The 21,223-nt window shown below is 43.4% G+C and overlaps 1 protein-coding gene across 2 annotated transcripts in view; it reads right to left on the bottom strand.

Annotated features, from left to right (window-relative positions):
• TMEM163 (transmembrane protein 163) overlaps nucleotides 1-21,223 on the bottom strand; it is a 257,520-nt gene that overhangs the window by 10,841 nt on the left and 225,456 nt on the right. The window lies entirely within an intron of this gene.

Raw genomic sequence — 21,223 nt, 5'->3', positions numbered from 1 at the left:
GGCCTCTCAGCTTCGGGCTCCCAGGCATCACTCCCATGAAACACAGCCTCCAGAGTCCCCACTATTAAAATGCCACTGCCAGCAAAAATCTCATAAAGCATCACATACACTCAGAGAAATAGGATTCCTTACGCTGTTGATTAATCAAATAACAGAACGCTGGTAAGAGGGAAGACAGCCTGTTTCCCCGGGTTCAACACTCAGCAAAGTGACCTGAAAAATCACCTTGCTGGAAACAGGGTATCTGCAAAACATCAAAGCATCTCCCCCAAGGGAACTAAGATCCCACATGCCACACGGTGCAGCAAAAACACAAAAACGAAAAGCACCTCCTCCACAGCACTGATCAACGGTGGTTGGTTTTAACAGCTGTCCACAAATCCTGTGCTACTCCCTCCCCAAAAGGCCCAGCTTAATTCCCTCCTCCACCGAGCGTCGACTGGACTCATGCCTCGTGGCTAACAAACAGAATACAGAAAAGAGGAAAGCAGTGACTTTACAGGGGGGAGACCCAGTAAGTGATCAAGACGAGCATGACCATGCATAAGTGATGCTGCTGTCATGTGCCTGCAGACGGCATGGGACGTGAAGAAGAAGGCCTCTGGGTGTTCTGCCCCGAACCCATAACCTCAGTTGAATCGTGAAAAACCATCACACAAACCCATGCTGAGGACAGTCTACAAAACACCTGAGCACTACTTCTCACACACGTCAAGGTCATGAAATTTCAAGGTCGTGAAAGACAAGGAACCACCGAGAAATTGTCACAGATTGGAGGCTAAGGAGATGTGAGGACGAAATGCCACAGAAACAGAAAAGGTCATTACATGGGAAAGCCGGAGAAATCAGCGCAGAGGCTGGAGTTGTGTTAGTACTGTTGTCATTCCCTAGTTTAGGTAATGGTACCCTGGTTATCTGCGTGAGACGTTAACCTTACGGGAGGCTGGAGGAAGGGAATATGGGGCCCCTCTGTAATGTCTTTGTAACGGACGTATAAATCTGAAATTATTTCCAATTTTGAAGTTTTTAAAAACAATCACCTCACTGAAGTTTCACTTCCTCAAATGACCAGTAAGGACTGTGCCAGACCTGGCCTCGGGACGGATCCCCAGTCCCTGCTGGTGCATGAAGTTAATGCACCAGGGGCCACGGGGGCGGGCGGCGGGGAAGGACCCCCAAATCCAAGCTCTCTTCGTGCAGAAACTCAGTCTAATTATGGGAGAGGGTGCCCATAAGAAAAAAAGGCAAACATGATTAAGGAATCAAGTACCAACATAGACCCAGATGCAGATAAGATTCAAAAAGCCTAAGTTGGTGGCACTTCCCTGGTGGCGCAGTGGCTAAGATTCCACGCTCCCAATGCAGGGGGCCTGGGTTCAATCCCTGGTCAGGGAACTAGATCCCACAAACATGCCGCAACTAAGAGTCCGCATGCCGCAACTTAGGAGTCTGCCTGCAGCAACTAAGAACTGGTGCAACCAAATTAATTAATTTTTTTTAAATAAAAAGCCTAAGTTGGGAGACTGAGGCAGTCCATTAAATACTGTGAGGCCCCAGATTGAGAAGGTGAATTCTCACTTTGCTCACCCCATGCCTAAAGCCTTTCTGGCTTCCCCCGATCTGTTGGCAAAGCCCTCATCCCTACATGTTCAGAGATAGAGAAAGGCTGTGTTCACCCCATCCAGGTCCCAGGGAGCTGGGGGTTGAGGTTCCACTCCCACCCCCAGATGCACCTTGAGAGGAGCCAGCATGGCTTTGCTGGTCCTCCCCTGGGTCTGCTAACCGGGGAGCAAACTGCTGAACGGGGGCTTGGCTGACAAAGGGCAGTGACCCGCCAGCAGATCTTTGCTCAAATCTAGACTTCATTGCTTACTAGGGAAACAAACCCAAGCTCTCAAATCTCAATTCTCTCTTCCATAAAGAGCAGTGTGATACCCACAGCCTCCGGCAGGCAGCGGATGTGCGATAAATTGTAGCAACTGTTATTAAAGGCCCCAAACGCAGTACCCACACACTCACTTATTGCACCAAACAGCCACGCTAGGTGCTAATGGTGAGCCCCAAAGTATGGTAAGCATCGCTATAAAAGAAACCATAGGGAATTTACTACCTAGAAAGAAGCACACATGGTGCAATGTAAAAAAACGTAAGAGAAACTATGATTGGGGTCCACAGTGGCTTATCAAGGGCGAAGCGGTGTTTGGAACCCATCCTTCACCTTAGAGAAGCCTCCCATGGACTGGAATCCCGGAGGAACGGGAGATGGGGTTTCTGATGTAATCAATGTAACAGAAGCATTGTATGATAGTTAAAGGCACCGGAGCAGAAGCCTCACTTAATAACTGTGTGACTCTGGGCAAGTCACAGAACCTCCCCCCATCTCCTCCTCCGTTCACGCATCTGTAAAATGCAAAAAAAGAAGAGACCTGCCACCCCTGGTAGCTGTGTAGTGTATCCACAGGGATCAGCAGGAACTATGTTTCCTGGAATTCCCTTGCTAGGTGTTTCCAAGTCACACTCGGCCACCAGAGACACCTGTGTGAGATTCAGAAGGTGGAGGTGAAGTGGCAGCCCCTCGTCCCTGAAGGCAGGTACAGGGCACCAGGTGCTGTCGTGCACGTGTTGTTGATCCACTGGGTCGGCCTGGGGGTGGGGTAGAAGCCAGGCCCTCAGCTCTGCCAGCTCCCACTGGATCCCCTCCTCCAGCTTCTCTGAGTCCTGAGCCAGACATGTGTGCAGCTTCATGACACAGGCTTCTTCTGCAGGTCACCCCTGTCACCGAGGCTGAGACCGTGAGGGGCAGATGTGGATTCAGGCCACTTTCAGGGTCCCAAGTTTTCCTGCAGTGCTTCCCTCCTGCCAGGGAGCCCTGCTGAGTTCAGGCCCAGATTCCGGAGCAGCAGCTCCCGTCATCCTGCACGGCCCCATCCCTGCAACAATGCCCTGTCCTCACCACTTAGAGAGGTTCCGCTACGCTGCTCGAGCCTCACATACTCCTCCGTAAGGATGTTCCAAAGTGCTCCAAAGGTGCCTGGCACAGAGTAAATGATATGTTTAAATATGCAGAAGCCAACATGCAAAACTCAGGTTTTTTCTATCTGTGGATTATTCCTAGCAACCACAGTCTGCTCCCAGGATCAGCTCTGAAGGAACATTTGCCTTCCCCAAGTCTGGAAAAACAGAGACTGTGGCCACCTTGAAGCCTCATCCAGGCTTTGCTCACCATTGCTGTGCTGATCTGCTTCAGAAAAAATAAACCCTGAAGAAGGACCCACGGAGGACCTGGGCTGGCACAGACCTGCCAACGCCCTTGCCCAAAAACAGCTTTCAACATCCTAGAACTCTGCTGTGATTTTCCCACCCAGAGCCCACCTGGCTCTCCTCTCTCCACACACCCGCCACATCTACTGTTAGCATGTGCATAACGTCACAGAGAAGTAGTCATCAGCCTGCTCAAGACATCAGTCTTTGCTATGGACTGTTTGTGCCCTCCCCAAATGCACTATGTTGAATTCCTAACCCTCACTGTGATGGTATTTAGAGATGGAGATGAGGGAGGGGGCCCTCATGGTGGTATTAGTGCCCTTATAATGAGAGGAATAGATTTCTCTCTCTCTCTCTCTCTCCACCTACACACATTGAGGAAAGGTCAGGTGAGGTCACGGTGAGAAGGCAGCTGTCTGACCCAAGGACAGATCCCTCACCAACACTGACTCTGCTGGCACCTTGATCTTGGAGTTGCATTCTCCAGAAACATGACAAATAAAAGCCACCCAGTCTATGGTATTTTGTTATGGCATCCTGAGCTAAGACAGTCCTGAGTCACAAGGAGCTTCTGAGAGGATTCCTTCCCGAGAGTCAGGAAGACAGAGCAGACCTGGCTGAGGATGAGAAATTGCAACCCGAGTAGGTTTGCACCACCGGTAGCTTCTCTCAAAGTGCAGCCACACCTGTCATGTCCCACATAATCCTCATAGCCCAGTCAAGCAGACATCTGAAAGGTGTAGAAACAGATGCAGAGAGGTTAAATGACTTGCCCAGGGTCACTCAGCTAATGGCAGGACCTAGATTTGTTCCTGGCTGTAATCTGTACCAAGATGCCTCAACCATGGCCTCCTAAACAGCTCTAACATTGCTGAATGTGAACCCTGTAAAAACAGAGGGACAGGCATTTCCTCCTTAGGTATTCTGTTTCCACTGTTACCTATGCTGGGCCCCTGTGATTTCTCACAACTTGATCTTTATTGAATGGATAGAAGATCAGGGCAAAAAGGTTAAGACAACTAGCCACTCACTCAGAAGCCCAGGATAACTGCATATTAAACTGCATATTAAAGGTAAATGCTTCCGTAAATCACATCCATTCTGGCAAGCTTCTTTATGACCTTGTAGTGGTGAAGGCCTTTATAACCATCACAAAGCCATAAAAGACTGATATATTTCACTACATGGAAAACTAAAACGTATGCACAGGATAGGTTATATACAAATACAAACTAGGAAAAATGTTATCACAAAGGGTTAGTCTCCCTAATACAGAGAGCTCTTAGAAATCCAAAAGAAAAAGATTAAAAAACTAATAGAAAATGGGCAAGGGACATGGGCAAAAATAAAACAAATTTTAAACATTTGAAAGATGCCTAAGCACACTCATAAAAGAAACAAAAACCAAAACTACACCAAGAGGGACTTCCCTGGTGGCGCAGTGGTTAAGAATCCGCCTGCCAATGTAGAGGACACGAGTTCAAGCCCTGGTCCGGGAAGATCCCACATGAGGAGCAACTAAGCCTGTGTGCCACAACTACTGAGCCTGCGTTCTGGAGCCCGCAAGCCACAACTACTCAGCCCGTGCGCCTAGAGCCCGTGCTCTGGAACAAGAGAAGCCACCGCCGTGAGAAGCCCGCGCACTGCAATGAAGAGTAGCCCCCGCTCACCGCAACTACAGAAAGCCCATGCGCAGCAACAAAGATCCAACATGGTCAAAAATAAATAAATTTATTAAAGAGAAAAAAAAAAGCGACACCAAGATACCATATTTCCTCACACCAAAAGTATTAAACACTTTCACTCCTTGAAAGACACCATCCAAGTAATGAAGGAAAGTCACAGACCGGGGGAAAAAAATTTGCAAACGCTAAAGGATTTCTATCCAAAATATATTAAGAATTTCTACAACTCAATAAGAAGAAAAAAGATGACTCAATTTTTTCTTTAATGAGCAAAAGATCTGAACAAACACTTCACCAAAGAAGATACATGACTAGCAAATAAGCACATGAAAAGATAGCAACATCCTTAGTCAACAGGGAAATGTAAACCAAAACCACTATGAGATACTGCTACATACCCATTAGAATCAGTAAAACTAAAGAGAGAATACAGATTACGGTAAGGATTTGGAACAACTGGAATTCTCCTGTACTGCGGGAATGAGTATAAAATGGTACAGCCACTTTGTAAAAGAGACCGGCCAGTCCTTAGAAAGTTAAATATGGACTTACCATAGGACCCAGCAATTCTACTTCTTGGTATTTATCCAAGAGAAACAAAAGCATAAGTCCACACAAAACCCTGCACACCACTGTTCTTACCTACCATTTTCATAGCATCGAAAAACTGGAAACAGTCTCAATGTCCAACAAGTGGTGGATAGATGAACTGTGAAACAGCCATGCGATGGAATACTACTCAGCAACGAAAAAGAGTGAACTAGTGCTGCATTCAGCAAGAACACGGCTGCACTTGAAAAGCATCAAGTGAAAGAAAGCAGACGCAAGAGACTCAACAGTTCATGATTTCATATCTATTACATTCTAGAAAGGAAAACCATGCTGACAGAAAGCAGATCAGCCGTTGGGGAGAAGAGGTAATTGATGACTGCAAAAGTGCCTGATGGAACTTTTTTGGAGAGACAGAAACATTCTCTATCTTCAAGGTGGTGGTAGTTCTGTATAAACATCTATCAAAACCCATCAAATTGTATGGGTGGAATTTTACTGCATGTACATTAACATCTCAATAAAGCTAATTTTTAAATTTATCTTTTATTTTTTTAATTTTTTAAAGTTTTTATTGAATTTGTTACGATATTGCTTCTGTTTTATGTTTCTGGCTTTTTGGCCACAAGGCACGTGGGATCTTAGCTCCCCGACCAGGGATTGAACCCACACCCCCTGCACTGGAAGGCGAAGTCTTAAACCACTGGACCGCCAGGGAAGTCCCAAAGCTAACTTTTAAAAAAAATCAATTTATCTCAGGGAACCCCCAGGTGATGACCCCTAATATTTACATAACTCAGCTTATGCACATTATTACAAGGGACTTAATGTCCATTGTCATACTGTGAGGCAGAGGACAGAGATCACAGCATGGTCACTATAAATATTAGATCAGAGGCTTGACAGGTCAGTGGTGGAACATGGACCCAGGTGGGCTGCCGTCGAGTCTCATGAATTTCCTCTACTGCTGTATTTCCACTGTCTGGGTGGATAAACACATCCTTTAATAGACTCATCTCGAGTGTTTCCTCTTCTATTAAGCATTTCTTGACAACGCTTCCACTCCATGCCCCCCTGAACCATGTCCTTTCTTCTGGTTCTGACACCTGCCCTTCCTTCACTGTCTCCCTCTCCTGTGAGCTCACTGAGAGGAGAGGTCCTTTCTCATCCACTATGCCCAATGCAATAAAAAAATATATATATCTGTGATATGGAATGCTACACTGCACAGAGACACCAAAATCATAATCAGCAAAGTCTTTCACAGGCAGTTTTAATGGATGCTGCAGAAATGTTTATCCACACAGCTGTCCGTCACCTTGACCCTCTGTGGAAGTAGGGAGCTTAAGGTTAAAAATCTAACTGGGTAAATGCATTCCTAGGATGGTGGGAGAGGGGAGGGTAGAGGGCTAAGCTGGCTGGTTTTCCCATGATCAAATGGGATGCTGGAATGTACCCTGGAGTGGGAAGAAACACTACCCCAGAGACAGTTCTTGAGCACCAGCTGTGTCCCTGGACTTCTGGACGGAAGCAGGACATCAGTGCAGCAAGGCCGATATTCTGCGACGCCAGGAGGATCCTGGGTTGACAGATCCTCACGGCCGCACTCACGCTCCAGGATGCCACACACGAGCTGGGTCTGAACACACCCCTCTGCTCCCTGCAGCCAGGGCTGTGGGACACGAGGGCTCGACGGTGACCGCCCTCCCCATTCCCGTCTCCAGGGCTGCTGAGCGCCTCCTGTCCTTCTGGGCAATAGCCCGTGACCCCCAACCCAAACTTTAGGACAGCTGAGGAGAAGGCCCCTCAGCCCGCTCTCAACACGGCCTCTCCCTTCCAGACAGCATAGGATGAAGGCCAAAGGTCAGTCCATCTAAGTGGCATGTCTTTTCCAAGAGCCAGTAATGCCTTAACTCTGTAATGTTTTAACTTTGTTGATCCCCAAATGTGAGAAGCAACACCTTGACTCAGTGGAATAAATCACTTAGAGAGAAATTCCAGGAACCTGATAGACCCCTGGGGTATAAAAAGCTCTCCACCCCAAATTCTCTGGGCTGTGCCAAGACTAGTCCTGTGTCACCTAAAAGATCAGGTCCTGGAGACATGCCCCCTCCCCAGGCCCCCAGCATCACCACCACCAGCCCCCCAGATCTGGCCCAGCACCAGACAAGAGAGAGCATACCTTCTGTAGAAACATGAAGTGATCTTAATTAAAATCGTAGAATATTAGAACTACAAAAGAGCCTAGAGATCATGTAACCCATGCTGCAGGTGGGGCAGCTGAGGCTCAGGTAGAGCAGGTGGCTCCCCCAGGACAGCAGAGGCTCCCACCCATTCTCCACCCCCTCCTGAGCAGCCTGGCACCACCAACCCCTTCTAATTCTCTAAGCCCAGGCTGGACACAGGGCTAATTTTAGGATTCAAAGGCAATCAGGGCAGAGCTGATAAAACCGGATCCAGGGAGGATCCCTGTACTGACATGGGACATTGGTTCTTACACACTAGCTCAGGAGACCTCGGTCAGCCAGATCTGGGCCTCGCTCAGCTTTTTCCCAGGAGGATGTAGGGCCCCTGCACTGCCCCACACACAGTCTGGTGACCTGGCAGATGAGGGTCACTGTGACCTGATGGTCACATAAGGTCATAAGATGACGATCTTTTCCAGCTCCATTCAGTGAAGCCAAACCCAACTAAACTCACTGGATGAAGCTGACCCTTCTGCCCTCACCTTACCACTCTCCCCTTCTCTCACTTGGCTACAGCCACCCCAGCCTCCTCCCTGCTCCTCAAACACGTTGAGCATGCTCCTGCCTCAGGGCCTTTGCACATGCTGTTTCTACTCACTCCCTTACCTCTGTCATATCACTGCTCAAATATCACCTTCTCAGTGAGACGGTCCCTGACTAATAATCCTTCCCCTATAGTCTGTTATTTTTTTTAATAGCGCTTTTCACATTCAAACACATATTGGCTCTTTAAATTTAAAATTACAGTAAGTCCCCTATATACAAGTCGCAAACTTTCAAAGATGCAAACGTGGAGCTTCCTAATGAAGACCTGATGGCCCTGGAGGCCCAGAGAAAGGATGAAGAGAGACAGGAAGAAGAACTGAAGAACCAAAGAGATACATGACATAGGAAACGGCAAGGGGATTTTCTTTATTTGAGGAAGCACTGTTAGTTTCTGAGGCTCAGGACCTGAACGTAGAACGGTACACGAAGGTTGCAGCAGCTGTTCAGAATGCAATCCAGTGTTAGTGTGTCATCTATGATGAGAAAAAAAGAGCTACTACCCAGACATCACTGGATCGTTTTTTCAAGAGGATAGATAGAATTGAATCCAGCAAGGAGCCAGAACCCATGCCATCAACGTCAGGCGTTGAGTGAAATGGCAGCTTGCCCTCCGTCTCCTGTTGCTGACGATCCTTCAGCTCTACCATCTCCCACTCCTCTCCCTCCTCCAGTCAGTAACTCTTCTCGCCTGTTCACTCGATGCCAGTCCCTGGATGCCAGCTGTTGTACTGTACTGCTGTACTTTTCAAGGTACTGTACTGTAAGATTAAAATGTTTTATTTTTTGTGTTTGCTTTTTATGTATTATTTGTGTGAAAAGTATTATAAACCTTTTCAGTACACTACTATATATAGCCAATTGTGTTAGTTGGGTGCCTAGGCTAACTTTGTTGGACTTACGAACAAATTGGACTTGCGAACACCCTCTTGGAATGGAACTCGTTCGTATGTAGGGGACTTACTGTAATAAAACGGAAAACTCATTTGACTAGCCACATTCCAAGTGCTCAAAAGCCACACATGGCTATTGGCTGTCATACTGGAGAGTGCAGATTTAGACCACTTCCAGCACCACAGAAAGTTTTCTTGGACAATGCTGATTTAGAAACAGGTTGAACTGAACTGGAATAAAGTAGTAAGTGGCTAGCAAACGGTCTAGACAAGGAGCAAATAGAGATTATGACCTGGCAAATGGTCAAACAGTAGCCAAGGAGACCATACCTCGAGTTCAGCCATCATAGTTTATCACAATTGACTCCCTGTCTCCAAAAGGCACCTAGGGATTCACTTTTGACTTAATTGTTATATACTTTTTATTGAGGTGTAATTAACATGATAAAATGTGCAAGTTTAGACATTCAATTTGATGAATTCTGTCAATGGTAACACCCATTTAAACACTGCCCCAAACAAAATGTCTAGGGACATTTCCAGTACCCTAGAAAGTTCCTTCATGTCCCCTGCTCCACCTCCTGCAACCACTTTCTGACTTCAATCATCAGAGATTTAGTCTATTCTTATATTTTATATAAATGGAATCTATAGTATGTGTTGTTTTCTCTGCTTCTTTTGTCAACATGTTTTTGAGACTCGTCCCTGTTGTTGTAGGTATCAACAGTGCGTTCTGCATTGTTGAGTCTTATTCCGGTGATTATTTTCGCATAAAAGGTTTTTTTAATAATTCAATCTATATGCCCCCTGTTGACACCAGGCTTTTTTCCTTAGGTTCCCAATGAAGATAGACAGTTGTTGACACAAGGAACAAGCAAAGACACAGGAAGGAGTCTCATGGGGTCTGACCCTCTCCCCTTACATAGGAAACCACCTGCCACCATGAGAGCTGAACCTTTGGGTCAAAATATAAGGGTGGCATGAACTCAGGTGGAGAACTACTAGAACCACCTCTTCCATCAGCATCTGAGAGCAGCCTCCAAAAAGGCCAGTCCCACCACTGACCAAGATCATGGCTGCCAGGATGTCCCAATGCAACTTTCCAACCCCTTCACAAGTGGCTGGGCTAAAATAGAACCTCACCCACTCTCCTTGCATGTTTGTGTTCCCCAAAACGTCCTATTTGAAGCACTAATCCCCAGTGTGATGGTGTTTAGAGGTGGGGCCTTTGGGAGGTAATTAGGTCACGAGGGTGGGGCCCTCATGACGGGATTAGTGCCCCTGTAAGGACAGACAGAAGAGAAAGGATCTCCTTCTCTGCCACGTGAGGACACTGCAAGAAGGGCGACCCTCTGTGAGCCAGGAAGAGAGCTCTCGCCAAACACCAAATCTGCTGACACCTTGTTCTCAGACTCTCCAGCCTCCAGAATTGTGAGAAACAGATGTTTGCTCTTAAAGTCACTGAGTCTACGATATTTTGTTACAGCAGCTAGAAAGGACTAAGGCACCTCCACCATCTCTTCCACCAATACCCTGTACATCAAAATAGAAGTGGGGGGTGTGAATTAACACCTGTAAATCCAACTCATCTTCTGACTATTGCTGTTTCTGGAAGGCCAGCTGCCAGCAGCAGTTTCTAACATTGCAACACTGAGTTTCTCGGTGCCCCCTGCCAACACCCCCGTTTCCCCATACAGCCTCATCTCAAAGCATTCTGACTCACAGTGCTGCTCACAGAAAAATCTCTGGTAGCACGGACTTTTCTGCAGTGCCACTTGTCACCTCCTATACTAAGCTTATTCCTTATCATAGGTGACACTGTTGGTGGCAATTCCAGGTCCCAGGGAGCTGTGGCCACTAACACCAGCCAGAGGTCACATCTGAACATACAACTTGCCCATTCCCCTAGAGACCAACACTCTCCCTTTTCATAAGCTGTGTGACAGCTTGTGGGGGAATGTGGAGGCTCGCTCACTCGCTATGTCTGCAAAAAAATTTTTTAAAAGGCGTCCTTTGCTTTCCTAATGAGGACAAATTCTAAACCATTCTGACACTACATGTTATAGAATTACCCAGGGAAATACGAATGCTGGCTGAATAAGAAATGTGGATTGATTTATGACCCCAGGTGAAATGAAAAGTCACTCTCAGCCTCAGATCTTTTCATCACCCCCTTCCCTGCCCCACCCCCACAGATGAGAAAAGCTGGCAGATGTGGAGGAAATGACACTGAGCAGGAGCCCGCAATTTCCCCTGGTTATTAAATTATACTGACAAATTGCCATGGAGTCACATTAAGTGACTTCACAATTTTTAAATTAGCATCGAACCATTCTGATGTTGGGAGGGTCAAGGGTTGGTGTTTAGATAATCAGGTTTAGTAGCCAGGAGGTTCTGCAGCTGGTGGACATGGGGGTCACTGGCGGGACTTACAGACAGACTGGGAGCCCCAGTCCCTAGCGGTTCTTGGCCACACTGGCCAACCTGACTGTGGAGTCCCTGCAAAGTCTTGTGAAGGAAGCAGATGCCCGGCTCCACAGGCGCCAGGATGCTGAGGTAGGCAGGATCACGGGATGAAGGAGAGGAGGGACAGGCAGCATCAGCTGAGGCACTACGACTGCCTCGGTGACAAGAAGGGACTTTGAAGTGCTTGGCTGCCACTCCCAGACACAGCCTGGCTTCTAAGTGAGGCATCCGTCTGACTGCTCTGTTCTCATACAAGATAGGAGCACAAGGCTCATTGGGGCACTAGCACTCTCATCTCTGGACATGGCCACGGAATCTAAGAGGAGCCATCCTACGGAAACCAATTATATTAGCAGACACTTACTAAGATATAAAACAAACACTGTGCTTTAATAATATAAGTGCTTCTAAATTAATGTATTTAATAGCAGATCTAATAAGTACAGTGATTTTAAGTCATGATAAGCACAAAAGATATTTTAAAATATCTGCCAAAACCAATCTTAGATAAAAAACAAATCTGATTTTTATTGGTGACAAAGTCACAACTACGCTAATATGACAACTGTGGCTTCTTGCCTAATTTTATGATGGAAGAAAATGCTAAATTTCAGATAGCGGTTAAATCAAAATAAAAACACAACTTCTTTCTAATTAAAGTTCATGAAGCCCCTAAATTCCATCCATGGATACAAATACCAGGTTATAAACCCCAGTCCTTGAATTAAAATCACATATGATTGGGGCTTCCCTGGTGGCACAGTGGTTGAGAGTCTGCCTGCCGATGCAGGGGACACGGGTTCGTGCCCCGGTCTGGGAAGATCCCACATGCCGTGGAGCGGCTGGGCCCGTGAGCCATGGCCGCTGAGCCTGCGCGTCCGGAGCCTGTGCTCCACAACGGGAGAGGCCACAACAGTGAGAGGCCTGCGTACCGCAAAAAAAAAAAAAAAAAAAAAAATCATATATGACAAAACTCACCCACACACAATCATGAGTATACTCTTCTTAAGTATAATCAGACAGCCAATAATCACTAGAATTTGGGGAAGCCATTTGTGAACAGAAGAAAACTGTTAAAAATTATCGTAACTGTCATCAGAGATAGGAGACACTGCACCTGTCATACAAGAAAAGGATGTTTTGAAAAGAACATATAAATTTAAAACTTCTTAGAACTTAAAAGTATAATAACAGAAATTAACAACTTAACAAAAGCATCAGAAGATAAGGTTGAGGGAATCTCTCAGGAAGTAGAACAAAAACACAATAAAAATAAAATATAGGAGACAAAGAAAAGAAAATTAGAAAACAAGTCCAACATTTGAAGTAATAGAAAGCCTAAAAATACAGAACAGAGAAAACAATAGCAAAAAAACAAAAATCATTAATAATAAAATAATTTAAAAAAATTTCCCAGGACTGAAGGATGAGTTACAGAATTAAAGGGTCTGAGGGCCTAGCACAATACATGAAAAAAAAAAATCCTCACCAAGGCTAATACTAACTGTAAACTTTCAGAACACTGAGGACAAACAGAAGATCTTACAAGCTTACTGAGAGGAAAAATAGTGCTGTGGGAAAAAAGGGGGATTGGATAATTTGTTATTAGAATAGCGGTAAACTTCTCAAAAGCAACACTTAGAAATTAAAAGACAGTGGATTCGTGCCTTCAAAATTCAAAGAGTAAACTCAGGACAACTACCAATAAAGTGTGAGGATAGAATACCAATATTTTCAGACATTCAAAGTCTAAAAAAAAAATTAAAAACTGCCTTCCCTGTATCTGTTCTTAGGAAGCTACTGCAGGATGTGCTCCTCCAAAACAATGGAGTAAACCATGAAAGATGACAACATGAGATTCAATAAGATACGACCCAAGAGAAAAGTAAAATGAATCTCCAGGATTACAATAAATGGATCCCAAGATGGCAACTGTGGAGCGGACCCAGAGTGCGCATGTGTGTGTGTGTGTAATTTATATTACATATTCATTTATTAGTATCAGGGAACACAAAATGTAATGCACTAAAGGGAAAAACAAATCACTCAAGACTATAGGGCTCAGCTACTAATAACATTTACCATCATAATAACAATGTTGAATATCGATCCAACAAAAATAACAATGTAAATATACTGGGTAGTTATTGGGCAATGGCGATGGTTAAAGGGACACCCAGCGTGGGAAGTCAAGAAATCATGACTATAACTGAGAAAGCAAGAAGGAGCAACATATGTACGTTAGAGGTGTGGAAGTTGAAAGGAGTTATAAATGGTTGCCTCTGGGAAGGGGGTTATTTTTTATGAGTCTTATAGAATAATTGACTATTTAGGTTATAAACACATACAGCTTGGATAAAAATTAAAACTCAACGTAAAGAAAATATTTCGGAGCAGTAATTTCTGAGTGTATTAGCCAGAGAAAAAGAACTAGTAGGACATAGATATTAAGAGATGTATTGCCAAAGCTACAATGAGGTATCACTTCACACCGGTCAGAATGGCCATCATCAAAGTCTGCAAATAATAAATGCTGGGGAGGAAGTGGAGAAAAGGGAACCTTCCTACACTGTTGGTAAATTGGTGCAGCCACTGTGGAAAAACAGTACGGAGGTTACTCAAAAAACTAAAAATAGAATTGCCATATGATCTAGCAATCCCACTCCTGGGATCTATCCAGAAAAGACAAAAACTCTAATTTGAAAAGACACATGCACCCCAATGTTTACAGCAGCACTATTTACAATAGTCAAGACATGGAAGCAACCAAAGTCTCCATCAAGAGATGAATGGATAAGGAAGATGTAGTATGTGTATGTGTACACACACACACACACACACACACACACACACACACACAATGGAATATTACTCAGCAATAAAAAGGAATGAAATAATGCCATTTGCAGCAAAGTGGATGGACCTACGGATTACCATACTAAGTGGAGTAAGTCAGACAGAGAAAGACAAATATTATATATTATCAATTATATGTGGAATCTAAAAAATAATACAAATGAATTTACTTACAAACAGAAACAGACTCACAGACAGAAAACAAACTTTTGGTTACCAAAGGGGAAACGATGGGGGCAGGAGGAGAGATAAACAGGAGTTTGGGATTTAAAAAAAAGAAACAGATGTATTGCAAAGAATTGGCTCATGTGATTACAGGGCTGGCTAGGCAAGTCCCAGATCCACAGGGCCAAGCAGAAGGGCAGGCTGGGACTCGAAGGCAGAATTTCTTCTTCCTCAGGGAAGCCTCAGCATTGCTCTTTTTTTTTTTTTTTTTAATGATTTTTTTTGAGGTGGACTATTTTTAAAGTCTTTATTGAATTTGTTACAATACTGCTTCTCTTTTAACGTTTTGGTGTTTGGGCCGCAAGGCATGTGGGATCTTAGCTCCCTGACCAAGGATCGAACCCACACCCCCTGCATTGGAAGGCGAAGTCTTAACCACTGGACCGCCAGGGAAGAAGTCCCATCAGAATTGCTCTTAATGCCTTTCAACTGACTGGATCAAACCTACCCAGATTATCAAGGATAATCCCCTTAAAGTCAACTGATAATAGGTGTTAATCGCATCCACAAAATTCTTTCACAGCAACACCTACATGAGTGTTTGACTGAACGACTGGGGACTACAGCCTCACCAGTTGGCACATGAAATTGACCATCACACTAGGTAACACACTCACGCTCCGGACCAGGTCCATCAGATGGTTACCCTAAGAGCACTCATTGGTGGGCAACCACTAAAGAACCTGAATTGTTCCTCACACTTATAAATACTGGGGCTACAGCAGAGGTTGTTACTGACACAGTTTACACAGGAGAGTGTGGTTTATGTCAGAATCTGAAAGCTTCTTAACACCTAAAAGAGACAATGTGGAAAAATGCCACACACAGCACCCTTCCGAGCAAACTGACTTTGCTAGGTCCTCACATAAATGAATATTTTGTCCCTCTCATAGTTTGAGAACAAAAAAGAAAAATGATATGCCAAAAGCAAAAACTAAAAAGGAAAACTAAACAAACATGAAATTCACTTACCCGCCCCCTAAAACTGAGTGTGAACAAAATAAAGATGAGAGCTTAATGAACTAGAAAGAAAATCCACTCGATCTACAGAATCAGAAGCAGGTTTTTTTAAAAAATAAATAGAACTTTTGGCAAGCTAGCTTCAGAGACAAAAAGAGCATCAATAAACACTAGTAATAAAAGAGGGCACATAAGTACTGATGCATGAGAGATTTTTAAATCCTATGAGAGTAATATGAGCAACTTTAATGCAATAAATTTGAAAGCCTAAATAAAATGGGCAATTTTCTAGAAAAACAAATTTTGAAAAATGTTCCAAAAACATAAACTATAAAATATTTGAGATGGTGAGAAAAAAGCCTCAATAATAATAATAATGATCATAATAATAGAAGCAGCAAACACCTATTGTAGGACTAAGTGTTGGACACTTTTTTAAATGCTTTTTATGTGCATTAACTGAGTTAAGCATTACAACTCTATGAGCGAGGCACTAATGTTATGTTTATTTTACACATGAGAAAACTGGAACCAAAGAGGAAAGTAACTGGTCCCAGTGCGACAGCTAATTCATGCAGGTGGTCTGGCCCCAGAGTTCACTATTTTAACAGACAACATCCTTCACAGTCTCTCCAAAGGGCAGCAGCCCCAAGTTTGAGTTCTATTAAAACTTAAATGAACACGTAATTCCTACATTATAACCAGTACTCCAAAGCACAGAAAAAGAAGAAAAGCTTACATAACCCATTACATGTGATACACAAGGACAGGGGCTTTAGACCCATGTCACTTATGAGCATAGATGCAAAAATCCTAAATGAAATAGTAAGTGGAAACCAGCAATGGAATAATATAATAATACTATCCGGCCAAGCAGGGTTTATTTGAAAAGGCAAGGATGACTTAATATTAGACTATTGATTAATTAAAATATGAACATGTTAAAGAAAAGAAATATCTCAGAGGACACAGAAAAATTACTCAAAATTCCACACATATTTGTGATTAAAAAAAAAAACCCTCCTAGCAAAACAGAAATGGAGCCATCACTCCAAAATCAGCAGCAAACCATTCAATATTGTACTAAAGATCTTGGCTAAGCAACAAGACAAGAAAAAAAGAAAAATGTTACAATTGGAAGGGAGAAACTGTCATTATATAATATATCCTGTTACAGTTGGAAGGGAGAAACTGTCATTATATAATATATCCAAAATAATCAACTGAAAAACAAAACTAATTTTTACAAGTCGGCAAGGTTACAGGCTAACAAAATCTATATTCAAATATCATTACCTCTTTTATGCAGTCATAATTTAGAAAATGAAATATATATAAAGCAACAGAACTCAAAAACTATACAGGAATAGCCCTAACAAAAATGTCTAAGGTCCGTATGGAGAAGATTATAAAACTTCATTACAGGACATAAAGGAAAACCTGAATGGAGAACGATGAAATGGAGGGGAGGATTAAATAGCTTAAAAAAGCCAGTTCTCTCAAAATTAATGAACTGAAAGCAACTCACACAATACTTCAAGAGGATTTTTCATTACACTTGTCAAGCTGACTTTGAAATTCATAAGAAGTACTAGAAATGCAACATTAGTCAAAACCACTTTGAAAACCCTAGAAAAGAGGGTGACCAAACGTTAAGACTTACTGTAATTACAGAAATGCTAAAAGTATGACACTAGAACGGAATGAACCAAAAGGTCCACGGAACAGAACCTCAAGTACAAAGGCAGCCACACACCCATGGGAATTCGGCGTATGATGGTTGTAGCCTTTGAAATCATGATGGGAAAGTAGTATAATCACCCGAGGGTGGGAAAAAAAAATCAACAAAACTGGATGTCTACCTTATACCAAACACAAAAATAAATTCTAGATGAACTAGAGGTCTAATTGTAAAGTCTAATTTCTTACATGCATGAAAAGAAAGTAAGAAGATAAAGGCATATATCTTTATGGCATCAGGGTGGTAAGGTATTCTTTTTTTTTCTTCTTAAGCAAAATGTAAGTTTTATTACCATTAAAGTTGATGTTGGAGAACATGGCTTAGATGTGCTGCAAAACTGGTTTCCAGATCTCATCTCCATAAATAGACCGACAGGAAAAGCACAGGTCTTCCCAGGGGAGGAAGAGCCTTTGTATCAAATGAGCAAAGGTTAAGAGAACTTGTGCTCTCTGCAGACAGACAGATCTCAAAGAGAGATAGGGAGAGGCCCTTCTCCCCAATACATCAATCAGATAAGAAAGCAACTTCTTTCCTGGGGAAGAGTGAAAGAAAGGGCAGAGACAGGCCAAGATTATTTTAATAGATGATTCTTTCATAAGAAAGGAAATAGCAGGAATGAGAAATAACCATTTATCCTAAAAAAAAAACCTAATGCAGACTCTCAGTTTGTGTTACTGGAGGATTATGCATAAACCAACAGATGGAGGGTGGATGGATGAATGGGTGGATGGGTGGATTTATTTATTTATTCATTCATCCACTCATTTATTCGCATTCATGTACTATCATTATCTAATTCACAGGAGTAAAAGCACTCTTAGCCCCCTACCTTCTCCAGGGAAACACAACCACCACAACCCCTTAAAGGAAAGGACTGATAAATTTCATTACACCAAAATGGAAGGCTGGGGCAAGGGGTTACTTCTAAAATTACTTGCAACTTGTATATGACAAGACTGATACTCAGAACATATAAATAACTCCTAAGATCCAATAAGAAAAGGACAACAGAGAAATGGGCAAAGTAGCAGCTTATAAAAGAGGAAACACAAACGACAAAATAAATGATTTTTTAAGTATAATCAACTTCACCAAAAATCAAGGGAAAACAAACTAAAATGAAATACCGTTTCTCACCCATTAGACTGAAAAACTGTGATAAGTTGCAAGATATCAAATATGGTGACATTCGGAGAACGTAAACTGGTACAGCCACAGTGAAGGGCAAATTGGCAGTATTTATTAAAATACGTGCACCTTCTACTATCCAAAAATTCCTCTCCAAGACGTTACCCTCTGGAAACACCATCTGCCCACACTACATATTACCATGATAGTACAACAAGGTTCATTCGAACAGTTTTGATATAGTGAAAAAGCTGGAAACAACACAATGTCCATCAACAGGAGAGGGGTTAAAGGTACATGAATTTATATGATGGGCAATTAACATCATAAATAGTCTAGATTTAAACAACATGTTGATTTTAAAAGTTGCAGTGTGATATATACAATATCCATCGACGTAATAACACACACAATATTGGATTTCCTATGGATATAAATATGTATCACAAAAATTTAGGATGATGGTCAAAGAAGCCATATATATGGGCTGCCTCACCTGTGCATCACCTATTCACATACATCACTAGCACCACAGCACAAAGAGAGGACTCTAGACTATAAATGGGAAGGGGGGTGGGTCCATTTGGAATAAGCCCTCCTTGCAAGCGATGCTTCTCCCACAGGGGTGAAGAACGTCCATGGCGAGGTCCCAGGCAATCTCTGTTTGCAGTGCCTTGAAAGATGAGCTCCTCTTGGTTACAATCTTTTCCTAAGTGTGGTTCTAGCCTGTCACCTGGTAGGGCCAAAGGCCTCATGCATGCAACACATTTATTGAGTTTCTGCTACATGGCAAACCCTATTAGGTGTTGGGAGAACAGCAAGGCTAAATCCTCAGTCTACAGTCTACTCAGGGAGGCGAGTAGACAGGAAATTACACTGCAGTGTGACCAGCAGTCAGCAGGAGGTACCATGGGACCACAGAGGATGGGCTGGGTGGCTTTTGGGCAATTCTAAATGGGATTCGGGTGGGGGTGAGGGGGTTAGTTAAAATAAGAGGACAGCAGGCAGACCTTGTGCAACGCTAACTTTCACCAATGCTGCTTCTCACTAGCAGAAGGGGGGAAACGTGGACAGCCACAGCTCTCAACAGTGAGAGCTTTAACTCAGCTGTTTCCTCTTATAACCCTCTCCGCATATACCCCCCCACTTTGAAAAGCCACCACACAGAAAATAAAGGAGAAAGTCCAGGGTCCCTCCTAAAGCAGCTGACCTTCACGAGTGCCCACAGTCAGCCTAGTTCCCGTGTTTTACCTCTGTTCGGAAAGTTCTTTAGGGTAAAGATCCTATATTGAGTCCATGGGGGCTCGGATGATAAGAGAGCCCACTTTCATAGGACTACTCAGGAAATAAGAATTTTTACCCAGTGCGCCCCCAACTATTTCCCAGTATCAACTGTTTCCCTAACAATCCAGTAACACGTATGGCTTTGTCACCAAATACTCACATTCTAGACAGAGGCAGACTATTCCAAAGTACTAGCACTGCAACTTAGGCCGAAATGCTCTGCTGTACTAGGATGTATTGTGCGCACCAGATACACAGGTGTATTTCAGTCAACGCTTGAGAAATAAAAAGGCATTCAGTATGATTCTCTCCATTAGCTAAACAATAAACACAAGAACAGAAATGTTATGAGGACTCTGTTGTCCATGTTATACTGAGGGAAGTGAATGAAAAAGTAATTACCTTAAAGTGTTAAACAAACACCTTTTGAAAAAAATATATTTTTTTCTTCCTTCCAAAGATAACAATGCTCTCAAAACCTCACAGAGAGAAAAAATTGCTAAGTTAGAGTGATAACTTCTCTCATTCTCATAGCAAGAGATTAAATAAGTTTCCCAAGGTCAAGAATAGACACATTTGAATAGCAGCACATTTGACCTTGACCCAGCAACGCCCATCTTTGATAAACACCCGTATCTTTAAATACACAGACGTTCCTAGGACATGGAGAGGAATGAGCACGTTTCCCTCTCTCCCTGCCTTCCTTTCTCTTCTCCAGTTTTGGTACCATAACCCAGCAGCCCCCTAAGACAGGTTTTTGGTAGCAGGTGTCATGCTGGAATCTTCAAGGCCACAGGGAAGAAGATATCAGGGGTGGGCAGAGGAGTTCACTCCCATTGAGTTGAGTGTGGGAAATGCTAGATGTGGAGTTTAATTAGAATCTTCAGTGAGAATACATCTCTGGGCTATATTTTCTCAACTGGGAAACTGAACCAGTTGTATTAGCTTTTCTTAAAAGCTGACTTTTGGGTCTCAAACCCTGGGGTACTTCAGGAGACAGTCCATGGAAAAAGAAGGAGCCCTCCTGACCAGTCCAGGACCTGGTTCCATTTGCCATGGTTGTCTCTGACGGTGGATCTCATACAGTTACTTTATTTTTCTATCTGAGGTTTTGTTTCCTTGTTATAAAATGGCAGTGGGTCTGATGTCTCTGCCTACTTTGGAAACACGGCGAAGGCCTAATGAGCCTCAAGCTAAAAAGCCCTTTTTTGAAGCAGAAAACACAAAGAGGCATCATAGAAAGAGAGCAACATGGCAGACCGATCACCGACATATCATATTCTGGTTAAAATGCTAGGCTTACACAGCAAGGAAAAGAGAACCAATCAGAGCCCCTTCAGAGCAATTTCCCAGGTAACACCTGAACTGACAAAGAAATCATAC

This window comes from Aethalodelphis obliquidens, unplaced genomic scaffold, assembly GCF_003676395.1.
Source record: "Aethalodelphis obliquidens isolate GAN/ISIS:26980383/991018 unplaced genomic scaffold, ASM367639v1 scaffold2, whole genome shotgun sequence".
Classification (NCBI taxonomy): domain Eukaryota; kingdom Metazoa; phylum Chordata; class Mammalia; order Artiodactyla; family Delphinidae; genus Aethalodelphis; species Aethalodelphis obliquidens.
Note: the sequence above shows the minus strand (reverse complement) of the source record. Positions and strands in the feature narration are given on the sequence as shown.